Raw genomic sequence first — 23,173 nt, 5'->3', positions numbered from 1 at the left:
TTCATCACTATTTAGAATGAAAGTAGCTTCGCTGTTCTTGCTACTTTACAGGTCAGTATAGAATTCTAGAGCTGTTTTTACTATGTCACCGAAATTGCTGATGATATTACACTGCTTATATTTCCGTGCCTACAACTTGCCTTGTTCATACATCTTGTGCATATATCTTGTCCGTGCATCTTGCCCATACATCCTTCAGTGCACACATCTTGCCCATACATCTTGCCATACATTGTGCATACGTGCACGATGCATGGTTTCTCCGTCATGTTGAGTAAATGCTTCAGCATCTGCGTGTACGCAGTGTGCTTTATTTATTTGGCGAAAGATCATCTCGTCATTCTCATTGCCACATTACAGACACGGCATTTGCCTCCCTTCCAAAGGAGGCACCGTCTGCATGGGCAAGTTAAGCGTGTACACGCACAAAACACTGAAGCGTAAGTCACTTGGATAAGTACGGCTCCATGCGCACTACATGCACGACTTCCTGTAGCTGCTTCTGGTGCCACGAGCAAGTTTCATTATCTGGAATAACTTCTTAGTTCACGCAGTTTATGCGTCGCATGACTGTGTATGGCCTAACATATCACCTTAGCAGTTTACAGATAGTCCCCTACACTTGATTCGCATCCAAATCCACACTTTCTCGCTGATTGTATAGGCGAAGAAATTGTGATGACGATTGTACAGCGTTGCATTCTTGTCTTGCTGGTGGCAGATGCATACACGTGCAACGATGTATGGTTTCTGCGGCACGTTAAGTTAATGGTTCAGTGCGGCACACTCGTGCGGCAACACTGATTCCAACATTGTCGCACCTTCGCGACCGCGTATCAAGCTAAATGGTGTCACACGAGTCGTTTCCTGTGGAGAGATGTTATAGGCGAGGGTTACATAAGGCAGTATCTTGTCCCAGTTCTTATGTTCCGCGTTGGCGTATATGTATACTTGGTCGAACAGTGCCTTGTTCAAACATTCCGTTCGTTAATTCGTCAGAGGATGATGGGTCGTCGTTTTCTGGTGGGGTGTGCCACTGAGTTTGAGAACTGCACCCAGAAAATAGGCCGTCAGCGCAGTGCCCCGATCTCTAATTACTACCGTTGGGGCACCATGCATAAGCACGACGTTTTCGACGAAAAATCGAGCTACTTCCTGTACTGTGCCTCACTGGGTAGCTTTAGTGTCCACATACCAGGTGAGCTAATCGGTAGCGACAATAATCCACCTGTTCCCTGCAGTAGAATTAGGAAATGTTTCAAGAAGATCCATGCCAATTTGGGCGAATGGCGTTCCCGGCACCTCAACAGAATGTAGGAGACCAATTTGCTTGTCGGGTGGCGCTTTGTGTCTTTGGTAGTCAGGACAAGCGCGTACGCGATGTTTAACAGCGACTGGGACTTCGGCCAATGAAACGTGCGTCGCAGCCGGGACGATGTTCGTGAGTAGCCTAGACCACCTGAGGTGGCCTCATCATGACACGCTGCAAGAATATTGTTGCGAAGGAAAGTAAGTAAGTAAGTAAGTAAGTAAGTAAGTAAGTAAGTAAGTAGTAAGGACCAGTAAGTAGGTGCTGCCCGTTGGAGAAAATTTATTATAGGGAACATTGCCCCTTAAACAAAATGATACCAGTTGTCTTGAAAACAGTCGCGGCACGTCTTTCGCTCGGCCTTCCAAGAAATCAATAACTGGAAGCAGTTATATAGGTTGTCACGCTGCGGCCATGAAATGGTACTTGTATCGGTAACTCTTAAGAAGTCAGCGTCCATGTCCTTATTCTTGGTGACAGAGGGACCGATTGGCGACCGAGAAAGGCAGTCGCTGTCAGTGTGCTTTTTCCTTGACTTGTATACTACGACCATGTCTAACTCCTTAAGCCTGAGACTCCAGTGCGCCAATCGGCCGGATGGATCTTTTAAGTTAGTCAACCAACACAGAGAATGTTTGTCGCTGACCACGTTGAATCAACGGCAGTATAAGTGAGGGCGAAATACGATCAAAGTGCTCACTACGGCGAAGCATTCCTTCTCCCTAGTGTAGTAGTTCTCCTCAGTGCGCGAGAGAGTTCTGCTGACGTAGACTATCACTTTTTTTGGAGCCGTCTTCCCGCTGCACCTGCATGCAATCCAAACCTATATGGCTCGCGTTGGTATAAAGTGTTGTCAGGGTATCCTGTACAAAGTGTAGAAGAAGTGGGGGCGTTTGCAGACGTTGACATGACTCGCTAAATTCCATTTGCACAAAGCGAACATCCTCTCGTGTTTGTCGCATCAACGGTGAGGCACTACATGAAAATACCACAATAAACCGTCGGTAACAGGAACACAGGTCCAAGAAGCGTCTCACGGCCTTCTTGTCAGATCGTGTGGGGGAATTCGTGACAGCATGTATACTTTGCCTGGGTCAGGCCAGAGAGCTGTACTACGTGGCATAGGAATTGAATTTTGTTAAATGCAAAATGACATTTTTGCTGACTTTAGCGTAAGGCCAGCTGAGCGCATGTCTTTAAGAACAGCCAGTAGCCGGTTGAAGTGCTTTTCAAATATAGCTGAAACGCGATCACGTCATGTATGTACACCAAGCACGTTTGCCACTTTATACGGGAAAGTACAGTGATTATTAGACGCCGAAAAGTGGCTGGCGCTGAATACGAATCGAAAGGGAGCACCTTGAATTTATAAAGGCCACCGGGCATCACGAATGCTGTTTTCTCACGATCACTATCATCGACTTCTACCTGCCAATAGCCAATATTCGTTGCATAAGTCCCAGGACGAAAAATAACGGGCGTGGCGCAACCTGTCTAGTGAATCGTCTATGCCTTGTAGTGATATCATAAGAAGCGAACAAACAATGACACCAAGGACAACACAGGGAAAAAAACTTGTACTTACTAAATGAATTAAAGAAATGAAAAGGTATTGAAAATGAATGAAAAAACAACTGTCCACAGGTGGGGAACGAACCCACGTCTTCGCATTACGCGTGCGATGCTCTCACCATTGAGCTACCGCGGAGCTGTTTTCCCATTGACTTTCTGGGGTATTTACGTTTTACAACTAGAACTAACCCTGAGAGTGTTAGCCAGCGCCACCACTGACAATCCTGGCGCTGGATAACACTCCCAGGGTTAGTTCTAGTTGTAAAACATAAATACCCCAGAAAGTGGATAGGAAAACAGCTCCGCGGTAGCTGAATGGTGAGAGCATCGCACGCGTAATGCGAAGACGTGGTTTCGTTCCCCACCTGCGGACAGTTGTTTTATTGCGATAGCAATTATATGGACACTCAAAAGCAGATTTCTGCCGTCGGCGTCGCCGTCGCCGTCGGCGTCGCCGTCGCCGTCGCCGTCGCCGTGAGGTTCCGTATGACGTCATTTGGAGATGAAATCGTCGCCGCGCGCCGCCGAACGCTGTATGTGCGAGTGAAAGGGCGCGAGAGGCGCGTCTTTCACGGGGAGCGAACGCACGGCGGAGAACAAACGCGCGTTCTGCGCCGTGCTCGCTTAAGGGCTGCAGAAGTAGGCGTCTCGTTTCTCCTTTACAATCACCATATATGTAGAGCAAACGCGCCTTCTTCAGACGCGCGAGAGGCCATGGGGGAGGGGGAAGGAAGGGAGGCGACGTTTAGCTGCGGCACCAAGTGCCTATTTATATCAGAGGCTCCAGCAACAGTCACCAACGCCGCACGCATTTTGAGCTAACGCGGGCAAAACGCCGATGGCGTCGACAACAGTTCTGCGTGTTGTTGCTACCAAAGCCACTCACCTTACTTCGTATGACATTGCTGTGTTGCTATCGCATTCATTGCTTCGCCCTTCGGGCGAAACTGTGACATTTTTTTCATCCATTTTCATTTCCATTACCTTTTCATTTATTTAATTCAATGAGTAAGTACAAGTAATTTCCCCTGTGTTGTCCTTGGTGTCATTGTTTGTTGGCTTCTTATGATACGATTAATAAAAATCGGGCCCCTCGGTTCCTTTTCTTCTCGTTCATGCCTTGTAATGGGTAGACGTCTTTCTTTGTTACCTGATTTAACTGGCGGTAAGCAATACACAAATGCAAGCTGCCGTCTTCTTTCTTGACCAGTGCCACGGGGGGTACAAATGGACTCTTCGAAGGCTGTATCACATCACACTCGAGCATTCTATTCACCTGCTTTTGTATTTCATCAAGTTCCCTCGGAGCCACATGGCAGGGGTTCTGTCGAATCGGTCTCCTGGCATCTTCCGTAATTATCTGATGCTTTGTGAAAGCTGTCTGCTTGACCATGGACGTCGTCGAAAAGCAATCCTCAAACTAATGTATCAGGGCCAGTAGGCGCTGCCTCTCAGAGGGCAACAGTGTGGAGCTAACGTCGACAGACAGAATTGATGGTGCGGAAACTGAGCAACCATGACGGGAAATTCAAAGCATTCTTTATGAAGCTGAAGTGGCTAGTTGGAAAACCCGGCTCGTAATTACAGCACAATATAAAATGCTGTTGATGCTCTAATTTTGTTTCATTTATACATCAAAGAAGTTTGTTGCTGTAGGTTGCAGTTGGCCGGAACTGAAAGGTGCCTCAGTTATTAATGTTGAGTCAACCACTGCTGACATTATTTCAGGATTGAGAATAATTTATAATAAAATCAAAGCCCCTTTCTTAAAGAAAGATGGTTGAACGCGAAGCTTTCTCCCATGCAAACTGAATCCAAGTCCAAAGCCGACGACCACGCAAAGAACCCAAGAAATGTTGAGCGACCCGATGCGATGCATATGTGATTTCACTGCTTGTTTAGGATTGTATTTTTTGAACGTTGAAGTTGAATGAAGACACATTTCGTTAAGTTGCATAACCTTTGTTTTACATAAAGCAGCCGTTGATTACACGCACACAGTCACACTTTCACGGACAGCTCTACATTTGCACAGTATTGCCTTGTGATCGCTGTGTAGACGGTCAGAGGCTCTGCCGTTGCCGGTACACGGCATCGGCTTTATGGGCACGATCGTGGTCGCGCTTACGGTCGCGTACAGGAGCCTCTTCTGCCGTGCGCTGCACCCGCGGCCAACCCATGGTGACGAGCGGGAATGCACTGCGTGACGCGCGTAATGGAATGCAAATATATACAGTTCGTCTGGGTAGCGTGGCGTTGCAGTTCCCATTGTTCTTATCGGTACAACTGCGAATATAAACTGTAGTGTCCTACAATACGTATGTTGTGTGCCGTTGTTCTATTGTGTGCGCAGATGCGCAGATAGTTCCATTGTGTAAGTTGGCTTTCCTGCAGTGCGTTTTCGGCGCTGACGGACGAATCAGTGAGATCCACCGAATCCAGCGCACGATGAGTGTTAACGGTAATGCGTTAGCATTAAACAAATGCACCGCCATTACGTATTGCTGCCGTCCAAACGAGTTACGTATGAAGCGTGTACTGCAGCGTGACTCGTCTTTCGCGCTTCACTAAGAACACGTGACGCCATTGTCACCGCTGCCGCCATGCCTGCACGTGGCCTCCGAAATCCATGGTGCGCCGGTGCATGTGAGCGCTTAGAAACGCGTCATGTGGCGACCAGGCCCCTCTCCCGCGCTTCTTTCTTGACAGGCTACGCCATCTAGTAGCACTGTGGAGAAGTCCGCACGGGGCTTCCAAGATAAAGAGCGCGGCGCTCGGATGCCTGATAACGCTGAGAATTGTTCCTTCGTTGCCGCACACACACTTCACTGCCACACACACACATTGAAAGCCGCACATGGCCATTGAATCTGTGGTGCAGCCTGCTAATGCATCGGGTTTCTGTCCAGCAGAAAAAAATTTGACGTGGGTTTGATTCCGCTCAGCATCGGAGAAATCTTTTTAGGTCATATTAGAGCGGTACGTTCCCAGTGGCATATTCTTGGTTAGCGACATGCACCTACGGGCACATACTCAGTGACCTAAGTTGGCTTCAAAGAGGTTCATTGAAGACCAGAACGGGCCGAATGGCACATACCTAGTGCCCCAACTCGGTCTGAAAAAGTTTCTTTGAACAGCGGTGCCTACCCAGTCCCGCATCCACAGTGACCCATGTGACCTATTGTGACCGACTATGATCCAACAAGGTTCGTTTAAGTGCGGTACGTATGAACACGTTGGCACATACTCAATGATCTAAGTTGGTCCGATGGGTGCTTTAAAACCCTGTTACGAGCTCGATGCGGTAACCATTCAATATCGGACTATTGAGCGACCCAGGTAGACGGGAAAACGGCTCGATACAAACATAGTTGCATAGATAGTAGCCCTCGGATAGTGGGTGAAGTATCCTAACAATGTTAACGCAGTAAAAGTACAGTCGACAAACATGGCTCGTCTTTGATCTTTTTTACCAGAAAAGCGTAGATGAACCAAGCTTGTCCAAGGCAGGGAAAAGGTTAATATTGTTACGCGAAGGACGAGTCAGTAAGACGAGCAGCTATTTACAGGTTATATTTCCAACAGCGGTCGCAGCGCTGACGGGTTCGATTCACCGTGCGAGCCCAGCTCGTTCTTCTTCCCCTTTTCTCGAGTGATGGCGCCCGCGCGCCTGGTTCAAACAATCTAATACGACACGCGTGTAGCATAATTCCCCGGCGGCAGAAGCGACGTCCCGGATCGTCTAAATGGCATCACTGGGAGGGTGCTACTGCTTAAGTCGTGTAACGTGCACGATATCACTGCACTGGGAAGCAGATGGGGCATCAGGGGCTATCTCGTAGGTGACGGGAGTCACGGCACGAATCACTCGGTATGGGCTTGTGTAACGAGACAGCAGTTTTTCTGACAGGCCGACCTGACGCGACGGAGACCATACAAGCACCAAAGAACCAAGCGGGAAGGGCAAGTCTCGGTGTCGCCGGTCGTACAAATGCCTTTGACTCTCTTGGGAGTTAGAAGGCGGTCACGGGATATTTCCCTTGCGTGGGCAGCGCGGGCGATGGCGTCAAGTGCGTAATCACTGGTCGGTGCCGCGTGAACAGGGAGGGTTGTGTCGAGGGGCAGTGCTGGTTCTCGGCCGAATAGAAGGAAAAACCGGGAATAACCGGCTGCGTTGTAGCGCGAGGAGTGCGCAAACGTGACAAACGGTAGAGCGAGGTCCCAGTCTGTGTGGTCTGCAGAGACATACTTCGCGAGCATGTCTATGAGAGTGCGATTGCGACGCTCCGTGAGGCCATTTGTTTGCGGATGGTATGATGTGGACAGCTTGTGCCTCGTGGCACAGGACTGCAGGATGCCCGCGATAACTTTTGATAGGAATGTCCGGCCACGGTTTGTGAGAAGTTGTCGCGCAGCTCCATGTAATAAAACCACGTCGCGTAGAAGAAAATCGGCGACATCTGTGGCGCAGCTTGTAGGGAGCGCTCGGGTGATGGCGTAGCGCGTGGCGTAATTTGTGGCCACAGCGATCCACCTGTTCCCAGAGGTAGAAGGAGGAAAAGGACCAAGTAAGTCTAAACCAACGCGAAAGAATGGCTCCGCGGGAATGTCGAATGGTTGAAGGTATCCAGCAGGGAGCGTCGATGGTGTCTTACGTCGCTGGCATTTCTCACACGCAGCTACGTATCTTCGAACGGAGCGAGCAAGCCCTGGCCAAAAGAAGCGTCGGCAGATCCGGTCGTAGGTACGTGACACACTAAGGTGACCGGCAGTGGGGAGGTCGTGAAGTTCGTGGAGAACAGCCGAGCGAAAGTGTTTAGGGATCAGAAGGAGTAATGCTGGGCCATCGGGGTGAACGTTGTGGCGATAGAGTACGCCACCTTGAAGTGTGAATAAGCGAAGGAAACAGTTGTCAAGTGACGATTCCAGGCGGTCAATGATACGCAAGAACGGGTCACTGCGCTCCTCGTCGGCGACATGGAGCAGTGGAAAAACAGAGAGAACGCAGGGGTCGGTATCAGTATCAGATGTAGAGGTCGGGTCTTCGACTGGCTAGCGAGAGCAATCTGCGTCCTGGTGTCGGCGTCCCGACTTGTACGTCACTGTGTAGGGATATTCTTGTAGTCGGAGAGCCCAACGACCGAGCCTCCCAGTAGGATCCTTGAGCGACGAAAGCCAACAGAGCGCATGAGAGTCTGTGATTACTGAGAAGGGCTTTCCATATAAATATAGGCGAAACATTGAAACAGCCCAGACGAGAGCAAGACATTCGCGCTCGGTAATCGAATAGTTGCGCTCTGCAGTTGTCAGAAGCCGGCTAGCGTAGGCTATAACGCGGTCGTGCTCGTGTTGGCGTTGTGCTAAGACGGCGCCGATCCCATTACCACTGGCATCGGTTCGGACCTCAGTAGGTGCGGACGGATCAAAGTGGGCCAAGATCGGTGGATTGGTCAGAATCGCGATTAGGCGTGAAAATGCGGCAGCCTGGGGGGAACCCCACGTAAAAGGCACGTGTTTCTTCAGAAGTTTAGGGAGTGGTCGAGCGATTGCTGCGAAATCTTTCACGAACCGTCTGAAATAGGAACAGAGCCCCACAAAACTACGGACGTCTTTGACAGGAAAAGCCATTACTGCTCGATCCTTCTCCGGGTCGGGTTGTACTCCGCAAGCATCGACGAGATGGCCTAGCACTGTAATCTGTCGGCGCTCGAAGTGGCACGTCGATAAGTTTAATTGGAGCCCAGCCTTGCGGAAGACGTCAAGGATAGCTGCGACGCGCTCAAGGTGCGTCTCAAATGCAGGAGAAAACACAAGGACGTCGTCGAAGTAACAAAGGCAAGTTGACCATTTGAAACCTTGAAGCAGAGAGTTCATCATCCGTTCGAACGTGGTGGGGGCATTGCATAAACCGAACTGCATAACCTTAAATTGGTAGAGGCCATGTGAAGTGACGAAAGCTGTCTTTTCTTAATCTTGCTCATCGATGGAAATCTGCCAATGACCAGATCGAAGGTCGATGGACAAAAAGTATTTGGCACCGCGAAGACATTCAAGAGCGTCGTCGATTCGTCGTAAAGGGTAAACGTCCTTCTTAAGCCCGGGATACATGGAGCGAACTTTCTCGACGAACTTCACGCGTCAAGTAACGACGCGGCGACACGACGCAGGATGTTCGCTGTGTCGCGATACATGCGGCGAACGCCGCCGCGCGTTGGCCGCCGTGTTGGCGGCGGTCCCGGCCGCCCGCTTCGAACTGAATTTGGCGTTGTCCTTGTAGAATTCACTTCGTTGGTAGCAAATGACTGCGTAAACGGCTTTCGCTTAGTCTCAGGCCGCTTCGACGACAGAGTATTATGGATAACCTTGAGTAGTTTTCGAGATCGCTTCTCGTTTCGAACGCGTCCAAAAATATCCGATGCCAGCGCCATCTATCGGGGAAGTCAGGAGATAGGCATGACGACAGCATGTTGCGTCTGAGATCAGAAGATTTCTGTTGAAGGTTGTTGTAGAGAGCTTGCACTGCTTGTTTCTTTCCTCGCAGATCAGCGGATATGGAAGGTACAAATACAACGCGATTCCTGAGAGATCATACTAGGAACTACTCAATCGGTGCAGAGACATGCAGACACGGCAACACCAACGCGATTGCAGACGACGCGAAAAGGCGCGCGCGCGCGAAACACCAGCATGCATTGCGACCGGAACTAGTGCCTCCTGATTGGCTGTCGTCCACCGTTGCGCGCTAGACGCTTCCGGCGGCGGAGTTCGCCCGACGAAAATGTTTGGACAGGCAGATCGGCTGCGGACGGCAAATTTCTTGACGCCGGCCGTCGGACGTTCGCCGCCCGACGAAGTTCTTCGCTCGGACGTCGGTTATTCGCTCCTTGTATTCCGGCCTTTAGTGATGCGGTTTAGGTGGCGGTAATCAAGGCAGAAATGCCACGTGCCATCTTTCTTTTTGACGAGCACGACCGGCGACACCCAAGGACTCGACGAGGGCTCAACAATGCCTTTGGCGAGCATCTTGTTTACTTCCTGCTGAATAACTTGCCGCTCTGCTGTGGACACGCGATACGGTCGGCGGTGAATGGGAGCACCATCACCAGTGTTTATCCGATGCTTAACAAGGGACGTCTGACCAAGTGGGCGATTGTCAGTGTCAAATATGTCGCGGTAGGAAAGCAAAAGGCGACGTAGGGCGGCTGCTTGGTCAGGTGCGAGGTCCGGAGCGACCATGGGACGTAATGGGCCGTCGAGGTTCAAGGCAACCTGCGGGAAATCAGGAGGATCTGGAGACGCATCGGCTGCAAAAGCAGTGACGTGGTCGTCTGTCACTGACCGGAGCGTGGCCACTGCTATGCCTTCAGGTAACACTTGCTTCGTCAAGCCAAAATTGAGTACGGGGAGACACATCCGATTAGCGGCAAGGGTAACGACGGAGTGTGGCACAGAGATGTCGCCCGCCAGGAGGACATCACGAATAGGTGCGACGACATAGTCACCATCAAGCACGGTTGCCGCTGAGGCCAATTCGACGAAGGCTAGGACTTTTTGGAGGTAAACGAACAAACGCTGTAGTGCAGAGGGTGTTTGGTTGTTTGGGGCGAACGTCTGAAAGAAGAGGAAGCTTGAGGCACTGCGTACCCGTGGAACAGTCGATGAGGGCAGAATGCGTCGTCAGAAAGTCGAGCCGGAAGATTAGGTCATGAGCGCAACTGGTCAGCACGGTGAACAGGACTGGAACTTGGCACACAGCAATTTCAATGCGAGCAGTGCACATACCCCTGACGGCAACAGTGGCGCCATTGGCGACGCGTACGCCTCGAGTAAGCGTCTCCGAAGGCGCCACTGTTGCCGTCAGGGGTATGCGGAAGGCGTAAGAACTTTTTAGGGGCGAAGCTCCTTATGGTCGGGCCTTGTCCCTCGTCGCGCCATCGTACCCATGCTAGTACTCGCCGCTCCAGCTAGAGGCGCAGCTGTGCTCTTTCTCTTAGGGTGCCTCGATGCCAGCGCCGCCGTTCAGGGTGGTGCCAACCTTTGACCGTCCCCGCGCCGCCGCTTTCTCGCTGCGACGCCATATTGTGTCACAGCGAGCCGTTGCGATTGCTTGGTGCCGGTGCTGAGTTCGAGGCACAGTGCGCGCGGATGCTTCGCGGACGCTTCTACTTGCTAGACAGTGTTCAGCCGCATGACTGACAAGCTATCAAGTGCATCGTGTCGACATGACGGGCTGTTGTGTTCCCAAGTGCGCCGGATTGACGCGTAAAGAACTGCGTTGTTTTCGCTTCCCCCGGGACCCAGAGTGACGGAAGAGATGGGAAGCCCAAGTAAAGCGCGATCACTGGAAGGCAACGGATAACTCCTGCATTTGCGAGGTAAGTGTCAAGAATGTTTAGACTACCGCACCGTGTTTTTCATTTAAATAAGAAAGTATTCTCTGATCCTCGCTCACGTACCTACGTTCGCTCACGAACTAAGTAAGCACTGCACCGATGCTGTCTGAGTAGCGTATGGTTTGCGAGCGCGCGTCGCATAGGCTTTTTTCGTTTTGATGGGCGCAGTCTGTACCCTTATTTTAAGGACTGACGAAGATGCTTAGCCGCGAAATAGTCTTACATTAGCTACGAATCGTCACGTAAGCCACCTATTTTCCTTTTTCACGGGAAGCACACATCGTGTGTGTCTCTTGTTTCTTTTTTTTTCTTTTTTCGGTACTGGTTATTTGGAACTAAAATACGCAGTGCTTCGTCTGGGGAGGGTGGCTGTTTTGTACGTGGTAAGCGAAACATTGTGATTTGCTCTGATTTCTCAGGAGATATCTTGCGGACTTCAGGGTGTTACGTTACATAGCTGATTTTTTAGACTTGTGCATATTTGTAGCGTGGTGATCGTAAGCCGATGGTCATTCGTGCTCATTCCCGATCGTAGTGGGTACTGTGACGGTCTTTAAATGCCTGTGCACGGTATGCCCAGGTGTAGTAGAGTTAAGGGGCATCATGGAACCAAAATGTTTCGGCGCTTTCTGGCATGGTGTCTGTTGTAGCCTGTGCATTTCTTCTAAACGTGTGAAGCGAGGTAATACAGCATTGCTTCTGCTAAAATTTATTTTTAAGCACTGTAATGGGTTCTCTGTATTTACAAGGCAACTTTTCATATCAATAATCACTTTTGTTGTTTTACCTGTACTTAGAAACACTTTGAAGAGGACCAGTACGAGGGAAATCGACAGGATGGGCGCCGTCTGTTAAAGTCAACAGCCCTAAATCATCATGGACTATATTTTCGAAGTGAAAAAGATTGCTAATCTGTATTTGACTGTCTTAGTTTCATTTACGGTTTTTGTACGTGATATGTATGCAGTGTTGTTTATTTTTTCAATGTAGTTATCAGTGTTCTAATGGTTATGTATGAAATGTTCTGTACTCGCCATCGATGTGTTTGGCTGATGCGACGTATTCGATGGTAGCTGATGTATGTATTCTGGCTGGATATCTGGCTGGATATCTTGATTAATATTACCCGCGGTTGCGTTTTCTTGTTTGCATTCTTGTTTTCGATTTATATTGTGTGTAATAAGGTTGATGTACTCACTTGAACCCCCCCCCCATGTAATGAACAAATAAAAAAAAAACTCTCTATCCCGAATTGTGTGTCGAGCCTACCTTGCGAATTAATTTTTTATCTCGTCTTCCAACATAACCTTCAGGCGCCACACAGTACATATAATTTTTCATGTACATATCTCTTTCATGATTGATTGTACTAGACATTATAAGTAAATGTATTTTGTGCATCGTTTGAATTCTTGTGTGTACTACGCAAGATTGACACAGACAAGTTACGTTACATTTTTATCTACAGCACTAACTAAACCTTATTTTCACATCGCAGTTATTTTTACACCAGCTTAATCCTGTCAGCACACAGTTTTGTGGGCAAAAAAAAGCAAAAATTGCGCGTAGATATCGTCAAATAATTGCAACGAACGCGAAGAGCACGCGCAACGCAAGGGAAACTAACCGCCGTGCGCGAGTGGCTGGCTACGGTAAAGGAGGCGTGACGTGTAAACCAAAATACAACAGCGAAAAAGAAAAACTTCCACACACAGGGGGTCGCAAACCTTATATACCAAGCATCAAAGCGCAAAAAAGTGCGTATTTTAACCATACACACGGCATATTAAATGTGATTGAATTAGGCAACTTCGGGCATGTTCCTGGCGCCATACATTTACGTCTTCGACCTTCGACGAGTTAACGGCTATTGGTTATACAGATATGCAGATGGGACACCGATAAAAAAATCCTCATCAAGGCAAAGCACTTGGAAGCGCGCCGCGAGTAACACTTTATGAACGCAAGCGTAGCTGAGTCTCAGTAGAGTGTACTAGAATATGTTAATTCTCTCAGAAACTGCGCCTCTGCGCAACAACCACGACTCTCCGGCAGCACTATCATCCGGCAGCACTAACAGTCCTCACTTCCATCGGTCCCTCACCTTTGAGGCTTCAACAGTGCTGTTATGCGTTACATTCGAACGGAAACGACTATTCGGCGTCGTACAGTATATCAACAACACTTGCGCGCGCGCGCGCGCGCGCGCGCACACACACACACACACACACACACACACACACACACACACACACACACACACACACACACACACACACACACACACACACACACACACACACACACACACACACACACACACACACACACCCAAACACACACACACACACACACACACACACACACACACACACACACACACACATATATATATATATACGCTGTTTTGGATATTATTTCTGCGAATGAGAGTTTTATGTGCAGTATACCCTAATAAGTGTGTTACAGCAAACACGTGCGCTTATTCCGGTCGGGAGTTCTCGCTTTTTCAATTCGTGCATTTAGACTATTTGTTATTTTTCCTTATATATATATATATATATATATATATATATATCGTGAACATATATGTCTATGTACCCTTCGATTTAATTATCTAGAAATACATTGGTCATTCTTCGCGCCACGCAGTTATTAAACCTAGTTTATTTCACTCTAATGCTGTTTTCTTCGATGATTTTCCCTGATAAAAATCCACCAACAAGAAGCGTGCGTAAAATGACACGATATCAATAATAAAATTACGTAGCTTCATGTTGCAGAGATACCAGTTACTTTTAGAAGACAGTGGTAAAAACAGCAGTTCACCTGGCTAAAACTACATTTGGTACCGGCCGTCAAGAGTCATGGGCTCACCAAAGCAACTAAACATAAAAAAAAAATGTACTGCACAGACGTTCTCCGAGAAAAACTGGGCGTCCGCCAGCGTCCACGTATCGAACGCGCGCTCGCTAGCAGACGACGCGTTTGACAACGACAGCAAAATTGAAGACGTCGTGCTGTGTAATCCATGCCTCAAATATATATGTTTGGCAAAATGGTGTAAGCATAAATTTGCAGTTGAAATAAAGCACTATTTTAAGAGCTACTATGCGCAATCGGCCTCGGCGCCCGCAGCGAAAGTACGTTGAATATGCCGCGGAGCGCGTTTCCGCCCCAATCCAGTTCGCTCGCAGCGCCCTCGCATAATTTTTCCACACGCGGCGCCTCAGCGGGAGAGCGCCGTTCGGCCCACTCGACCATTGTCTAGTACACTCTAGTCTCAGCTCGTGTGACACAATATGGCGGCGCCAGCGAGGTTGTCTCCACCCTGGACGGCGGCGCTGGGCATCGAGGCACCCTACTTTCTCTCTTGTTCCCGACGCGCTCTCTCTCTCTCTAGTCCGTAGCTAGGGGCGCTGCGGTGCACAAGGTCGTTCGTTCCCGACGCGCGCGCTCTCTCTCTCGTCCGTAGCTAGGGTCGCTGCGGTGCACAAGAGCGCTCGTTCCTGACGCGCGCTCTCTTTCTCTCTCGTCCGTAGCTCTGGTTTACCCGAATGCGTTCGTTTCTCTTTCTCTGAAGGAGGAAGAAGAAGGCGCCGACTAGTGCGGACGTGGAAAGATCGGCTCCCGCTTTCGTTAATGTTTTCGGTCTGTTTTTGGTGTCACCTATCGCTGACATGCACGTCATTCGTCAGGGTTTCTTCTGAGGACTTCCTTCGGTGAGTGGCCCTTGTGCAGAAATTGTGGAACTTTTTGTGTCGATCACGCCGCTTCGAAGCTAGGCGCGGGTAGGCTTAGGCCTAACCCGACGAAGAGGGGCATTATGCCCGAAGTAGAAATGGTTGTAGGAGAGGACATCTCCTCCGAAGAAGCCAACAGCCCAGGCTGGACGACAGCGTTGGGCAAGAATAAGAAAACTCGGAAAGAAACACAAGTTTCAACGAGCAATAAATCCTACGTGAGCTCGAAGGGCGGCTGCCGCACGGCTGCCCCGCAAGGCGTGCTGCAACGCCTCGCAGCCTCGTCGAGGCTCCCTAGACTACCGAGGGAGCACATAAGAATTATTGTCCGCCCAAGGGACGGGTTGAACGTCAAGAAAGTAAGCCAAATCAGGCTGGCTCAAGCCTTGGCCATGGCGGCTGCACTAGCCCCCACAGAAACCGAGGGCGACATAGTTTGCCCTAATTTCACGCAAAACGTTCTCGTCGTCTCTACCCCGGAGAAGAAGAACGCCTCCGCTTATGCAGGGATCCAGCAAATCCGCATAAGCGAAGGACTATACAAGGTGGCCGCATACATCGCGGCCCCAGACAACACCTGCAAAGGGATCATACGAGGGATCGACGCAGACATCAGCGAGACCCAACTCCAGCGCATGATCGTCAACCACCGCAACCCGAAGGCTCTGGAAATCAAACGCATCAAGAACACCACAACAGTGGTCGTCCTCTTCGACGGCATGACAGTGCCTAACTATGTCATGTGCGGCGTCAGCCTTCTGCGCTGCACGCTGTACAAACGCCAAACCGAGGTGTGCTACGCGTGTGGCGGTTTGGGACATCGTGCGGACGTCTGTCCCAACCCCACCAATAAGGATTGCCGAGGCTGCGGACTAGCCTCCCCACCCGATGACCACCAGTGTTCGCCGGTGTGCGCCCTCTGCGGGGGCGCGCATCTTACGGCGGACAAAACGTGTAAGCAGCGCTTTCAAGTCCCATACGTCGTACGAAGACGCCGGCGGCGCCGCAAGCGCGCAAAGAACAAGCCCCAGCAGCAACAGCTGGCCAAGCAGAACCGGCAACGTGACTCCAGCGCGGCGGGAGCCCCCAGGAGGGAGCGCTCCGTCACGCCAACTGGTAGACAACGCAGCCTCTCCAGAGGGCGCTCTCGTTCCCGAGGGCGCTCTACCTCCCGGGTGCGGATCCGGGAAACGCCCACCTGGGCCGATCGTGTCAAGCCGAAGCAGACGACGCCGGCTCCAAAGGTAACGCAGGTAGCATTGCCGGAGCATAAAGTAGATCCCAGAGTCGCTCAACTCATGCAAGAGAACGCTAGACTCAAAGCAGAAATGAAGCAGATGAGGGCCGACTTTGAGTCGCTCCGTAATTCTTACCCCTCGCAAGCCGAGAAGCAACAGGTGCCCCCAACAGGGGAGCCACAGGCGCGCTCGAGTAAACGTAGGGCCACGCCCCCAGAGGGGGACGCTGACTCTATGGAAACCGAGTCGAATAACAAAGGCCTAGAAAGCATGCAGCGCGCAATCCAGCAGCTCACTGAAAGCGTGACCGCCCTCCTTAAAAGGATGGCGTCCCTGGAAAGCGGACAGGCCGCGTTAGCTACGGCTAGGCAGCCTTCGAGAGAGCCCAGTCGGGCACCTTTACCCGCAAGCGCCTCCCCCGTCAACAATACGGTGGAATGGCCAATCCAAGGCAATCACCATGGCGGTCAATTCAAATAAGCTGGTTGTGTGGCAGTGGAACTGCGCTAGTTTCCAACGGCGCAAAGCTCCGCTGCAGCAATTCGTTTCGGCACAGGCGGTCAAACCGCACGTAATTCTTTTACAAGAAACTCTCGATGACACGCCTACTTTGCCGGGATACCGGGTCGTATCGATACGGGAGGAGGGAAAGCGGGGCTTAGCAACCTTGGTCGCACGGAAGTGCTCCTTCCAAGTACACAAATTACCACTTGGCAAAACCAGGGTGGAGATCATTATGGTCGAAATTATCCCTAACAATTGGCTTAAGAGCAGTGTTTTCCTTTTAAACATATACAGCTCGCCGTCGGATCAACGGCAGGCATTCGCCACGATCATGACAAAGGCGGTGGCCCTTACCAAGGGGGCCCCCATAGTGATAGCGGGTGACTTCAATGCACCCCACGATTCCTGGGGATATCCCCGCAACTCCACTAAGGGCAATCTCCTAGTCCAGGCAGTTTCTGACTGCTCACTGGAATTGATTACGGATCCTCAATATCCGACGCGAATCGGCACGTCGGTAGTCCGAGATACCACTCCGGACCTGGCGTTCGTCAAGAACGCCCCCGGAGCAGGATGGCGAAATTTGCAAGAGAATCTGGGTAGCGACCACTTCATTGTGGAGATTACCCTAACAATTAGCGCAGCCCCTACCAGGGAATTTAAAGTGACGGACTGGGATGCCTTCCGGAAATTGCGGGAAGCGGACCAGACCGACTACGATAATCTCGATAGTCTGTTCACAAGACTACAGAAGGACGTACAAGCTGCGACCAAGGTGGTTATGACCGACCTAAAAGTTGATCGGATGGACGCGCGCCTTGCGCACCTCCTAGAAGCCAAAAACTCCATCCTGGCCCGCTGGAGAACGCACAGACTCCATCGCCGACTGCGCAAGAAAATTGCGGAGCTCAATCGTGCAATCGAAGCTCATTCAATCGAACTGTCCAAACAACAATGGAACGAAGTGTGTTCCTCGGTTGATGGGCAGATGAGAACCGGGGGAAAATGGAACCTCCTCAAGCACTTACTCGACGATTCGCAAAGCAAAAGCAATCAAAGACTAGCCATTGATCGCATAGTTCACAATCAAAAGGCGGCGGGCGTATTTGAACACGTCCTCCTGCAAGAGTTGGCCGAAAAGTATCTCCCGCTGGGCCCCTCCTGTGACGGGGATTATCCTCGTTACCGGGGGGGCGCAGTGGGGGAGCTCGACGCCTCCTTCACAGAATCCGAAATCTGGGAGGTGCTCCAAACGCTCAACGGTCGCTCTGCACCGGGCCCGGATGGAATCTCCAATAAGCTCCTCCGAAACTTGGACGGACATTCAGTAGCGTTGCTCACCGAGGAAGTCAATAAAATCTGGGAAACGGGCCTCGTCCCCGACTCCTGGAAGACAGCCTCAGTGGTGCTCATCCCGAAGCCAGGCAAACCTCTTGCGCCGGAGAACATGCGGCCCATCTCACTTACGTCCTGCGTAGGCAAGGTGGCCGAACATGCCATTCATAACCGTATATCTAAGCACATAGAAACTAATGAGTTATTCCCTCACAACATGGTCGGCTTTCGGCCGGCACTCTCCACACAGGACGTCATGCTGCTTATAAAGAGGCAAATCCTTGATGATGACACTAGAGACACTAGGGGCATCCTGGCTCTAGACTTGTCCAAGGCTTTTGATAACATCTCGCACCGGTTCGTGCTAGACGCGATCTCGGACCTGGGCCTGGGGTCACGATTCCATGCGTATGTTAGCTCCTTCCTCAGGGATCGCAAGGCCACTGTCAAAATAGGGCAGGTCAAATCCAAAGAATTTACATTGGGAGCGAGAGGCACTCCGCAAGGGGCGGTCATCTCTCCCCTACTGTTTAACATCGCCATGAAGGGCCTCTCGGAAAGACTGACCACAGTAAGAGGAACTGGTCACGCCCTCTACGCGGATGATATTACCGTGTGGTGCATGGGAGGGTCTGACGCTGCAGTTGAGAGTGCGCTCCAAGAGGCGCTCGACATCACAGAACACTTCCTACTAGACACGGGCCTGAGTCTGTCACCAACCAAGTCCGAACTTCTATTGTATAGGCCCACCAGACGGGGGGTTAGGTGCTCCACACCCTTAGATCAAGTTCCCATAGCCGTCTATACGAGGAACGGAGAACAAATCCCCAGAGTGGATACCATCCGGGTCCTCGGACTCTTGCTGGAATCACTCGGGGGCAACTCACAGACTATAGCCCGCATCACCACCAAGACGGAGAATATGCTTAGGCTTATCCTCAGGGTCTCGAACCGCCGGGGGGGTTTAAGTGAAAGCAATCTCCTCAGGCTCTACCACGCGTTTCTTATGAGCCACGTTAACTATGTAGCTTCCGCTTTGCGCTGGTCTAAACGGGAAGAGGCCAAAATCGACGCCCTCATGCGCAAAAGCATCAAGCGCGTGCTGGGTTTACCACTCACTACCAGCACCGAGCGTCTCATGCAACTAGGCATGCACAACACCCTGTCAGAGGTGATCGAGGCCCAACGAGTGGCCCAAATAATACGACTCTCATCATCGCGAGCGGGGAGACGTATCCTAGAATCCGTTGGATGCGGTCACCAGGAAATCATGGAGCGCAACGCGACCCTATCACCAATGGTCAGAGATACGTTCAAGGTAGATCCCCTGCCACGTAACGTCCACCCTCAATACAATGTAGGGCGCCGGGTAGCCCGGGCTCGTTCCCTATTAAAAGTGGCTGCGGCCACTCCGAATCTTGCATGTTTCGTTGACGCCGCCCAGTACGGGCGTTCTGATCACTATGTCGCAGTTTCGGTTGATTCCAATGGCTCTCTCATTAACTCAGCATCCGTGCGGAAGGTTTCTGCAACAGTAGCCGAGCAGGTTGCTGTAGCTATAGCACTGAAGGACCCTCTACGTACCCATATCTTCACAGACTCTAGGTCTGCAGCCCGAGCGTTCGCCTCCGGCTCGATATCAAAGGAGGCGGCGGCCATCCTCGGCACCGAGGGGGCTGCTGGTTTTCATATCATAAAATGGTTCCCGGCCCATATGGGAATCAATGTGCACTCTGAGGTTGTTAACGCCAATGAGTTAGCCCATGACTGCGCGCGAGGTATAACACACCGCGGTGGTTCCGGTAGACTCACGGGCGGCGACTTAGGACTGTACAGGGATTCGCTCCTCACCTTCCATGAAATCTTGGCACATTATCAACTTGCTCGGCGGGCCTTTCCGCTACCACATCCTAAACTCACTAGACCACAATCATCGGCCTTTCGCATGCTCCAAACGGGGTCGTTCCCCTCCAGGGGCCGATTCAGTCACTTCGCGCCTAATGTAGATCCCCACTGTCCAGACTGTGGGGAGGCGTACTGCTCTTTATCTCATATGCTCTGGCAATGCCCTGCGTTACGCAGCTCATCGCTTACCACTCTAACGGACTGGGAGGCAGCCCTTAAGAGCGGCGACCTCTCAGAGCAACTACGGGCTGTCCAGAGGGCCTGCGACAGGGCGGAGGACCACGATCTTCCGACCCCGACGTGGGTGCGGCCCGCGACGGCTACGGGAACTCCCTGAAAAGGGAGGTACCCTAAAGCGGTTCCTCAGGACCACAAATAAAGTTCTTTGTCTGTCTGTCTGTCTCTTTCTCTCTCGTTCCCGACGGACGCTTTCTCTCTATCTCTCGGTCGTCTGTAGCTACGGGCGCTGCGGTGCACAAGGGCGTTTATTCCCGACGCGCGCTCTCTCTCTCATCCGTAGCTAAGGGAGCTGCGGTGCACAACGGCGTTTATTCCCGACGCGCTCTCTCTCTCTCTCTCTCGTCCGTAGGTAGGGGCGCTGCGGTTCACAAGAACGTTCGTTCCCGACGCACGCTCTCTTTCTCTCTCGTACGTAGCTCTGGTTTACCCGAATGATCCTCCGGTGCTTCGCCCACTCATCAATATTCACGTCGTGGATATGCGGTGATTTTTTTGGAGGCGACGAAATAGGTTAGTGCTCATTATTGACACTTGGGCTCCAGTATCAATCAATGCCGTCAACGGGACACTATCTACGTGTACTTCAATTAGGTTCGCGTTCGTGAGGATCGTCAACGGAGGATTTGGACAGGACGAACGTGATGCAGTGCTACCTCCAAAAGCTGCATGGCCAAGTTTTCCGTCCGGCGTTGGGCGCGGAAAAGCGGCGAGGTTGGGGTGACGGGGAGCGACGGCGTTGAGGCGACGTCGATGGCCCGGAGGAGCGGCTGTCAGGGGCATCAGCAGTAGGGTACAGAGGGCGAGGTGATTAACGGCGAGCGTCGGCGAATGGGCGAGGAGGAGGGAATGAGCTCCAGTACGGCGGCATCCAGGTGCTGCGGAAGTGGCGGGATACATGGCCAACTCGGTGGCAGCGGAAGCATATCCGTTTGTCGTCTGGGGTTCGCCATTCAGCAGGATTGCGTGTTCTGGGAGCGAATTACTGGTCATTACAGGTTGTGGACATGGGAATGGGTGCCGAATCAGGACGGGAGACAGAGCAGGCGGTAGGGATGCCAAGGTTTGCAATTTCTTGCCGCACAACTGCTTGAATAAGGGAAATAGTAGGGCCACGGATAAAGGGGGGCCGGACTTGCCCCTTCAGGCTCACGGCGAACGATACACGTGACGTGCTCTTGAAATGGACGTGTGGCGGTAAGCGAGGAGCAAGAGGACGTGGCCGGGGTGTTTGGGGAGCCAGGAAAACTGTGGGATGACGCGGCGGCTTTTGGCTACCTCGAAGCGGCGGCATTCTTTGACGATGACGTCGACAGTAGAAATATCGTTAGAGACGAGCAAATTGAAGGCGTCGTCCGCGATGCCTTTTAGGATATGGCCAACCTTGTCAACCTCGGCCATGTGCTCGTCAACTTTCCGGCAAAACGCGAACATTTCCTGTATGTAGGAGACACGCTTCGGTCGACGACTGGACACGTGTAGCAAGCTCTTTTCGCGCAGCCTGTTGGCGACCTGACGGGTTGCCAAATAGGTCGCGAAGCCTCTCTTTGAAAATGTCCCAGCTGGAGAGCTCGACCTCATGGGTGCGAAACCAGACACGCGGTGTCCCATCCAGATAAAAGATCACATTGGCAAGCATGATGGTAGGGTCCCAGTGGTGGCTTCGGCTAACACATATATGCTGAGCCAGTCGTCGACGTCAACGCCATTTTGTGCGGAGAATGTCCCAGGATCACGGAGACTAGGAACCGTAACGTGCGTTGCGGTTGGCGCCGCAGGTGTAGGTGGCGACAGGGTGGTTCCATCGGAAGCCATGGCTGAGAAGACGACGGTGCGGCCTCTTCGCAGCTCTGTGGCGAGGACGGGGAACGTTCCACCTCCACCACAATGTTACGCGAAGGACGAGTCAGTAAGACGAGCAGCTATTTACAGGCTATATTTCCAACAGTGGTTGCAGCGCTGACCGGTTAAAATATTTTTGCAAGCATACGTTCAAGTCAAGTAGTGATTGATCAGAATAATCAAGTGACGCGAAAGCGGTCCGGTCAACTTCAAAGCAGAACGAGCACGATCCCCAACACTCTTCGTCCTCGCCTTTTGCTGACGTCCGTGTTTGTCGCTACAATTACCCCCCGGTGAAAAGGGAGCCAACTTGGCGACCTAAGGAAACTGCAATACTGACGGGTCGTAGTGCGGTTTCAGCCGTTCAAAGTGAACCGTGTCGCCACCGCGGCGCCGTTGGCCCGTGGATGGTTGAAGGGGCTCAGTGACGTAATTGACAGGGGACGTCTGACGTAGAACCCGGTAACGACCGTCATACTTAGGCAGCAGCTTTGTGGAAAGGCCGGGAGCGGTGAAGAGAACGTGGAGCCACACCAATATTCCAGGTGAATATGACAGCGAAGTGGAGCTACGGTCGTGACAGTCTTTCTGGCGGGCCTTTTCTTGCGAGGTAAGAGAGGGCGCGAGCGGGTGGCATTCCTCGGCATAGGTGGATACTTCAGATAGAGTCATGGATTCCAAGGCATCGGCGCGATATGGGAGGATAGTGTCCATGAAGGAGGAACGCTCACGGCCGTAAAGAAGGAAGAATGGGGAGAATCCTGTAGTAGACAGAGTGGCGCTGTTGTAAGCATAGGTAACGAAGGGTAGTATCTGGTCCCAATTGGTATGGTCAGCAGAACCGTACATGGCAAGCATGTCGCCTAGTGTGCGGTTGAAGTGCTCCGTCATTCCATTGGTTTGAGGATGATATGCGCTGGTAGTGCAATGAACGTTTTTGCATTCACGTGGAAGGGCTTCAACGGCTTTGGAGAGGAAGAAACATCCGCGATCGCTCAGTAGTTCACGAGGCGCTCCGTGCCGAAGAACGAGGTTATGGTGGATGAAGAAGTCCACTTCACGTGATGTGGCAGACGGAAGCGCTGAAGTTTCGGC

The sequence above is a fragment of the Dermacentor silvarum genome, chromosome 5 (genome assembly GCF_013339745.2).
Source record: "Dermacentor silvarum isolate Dsil-2018 chromosome 5, BIME_Dsil_1.4, whole genome shotgun sequence".
Classification (NCBI taxonomy): domain Eukaryota; kingdom Metazoa; phylum Arthropoda; class Arachnida; order Ixodida; family Ixodidae; genus Dermacentor; species Dermacentor silvarum.
This window is presented reverse-complemented; position numbering follows the sequence as displayed.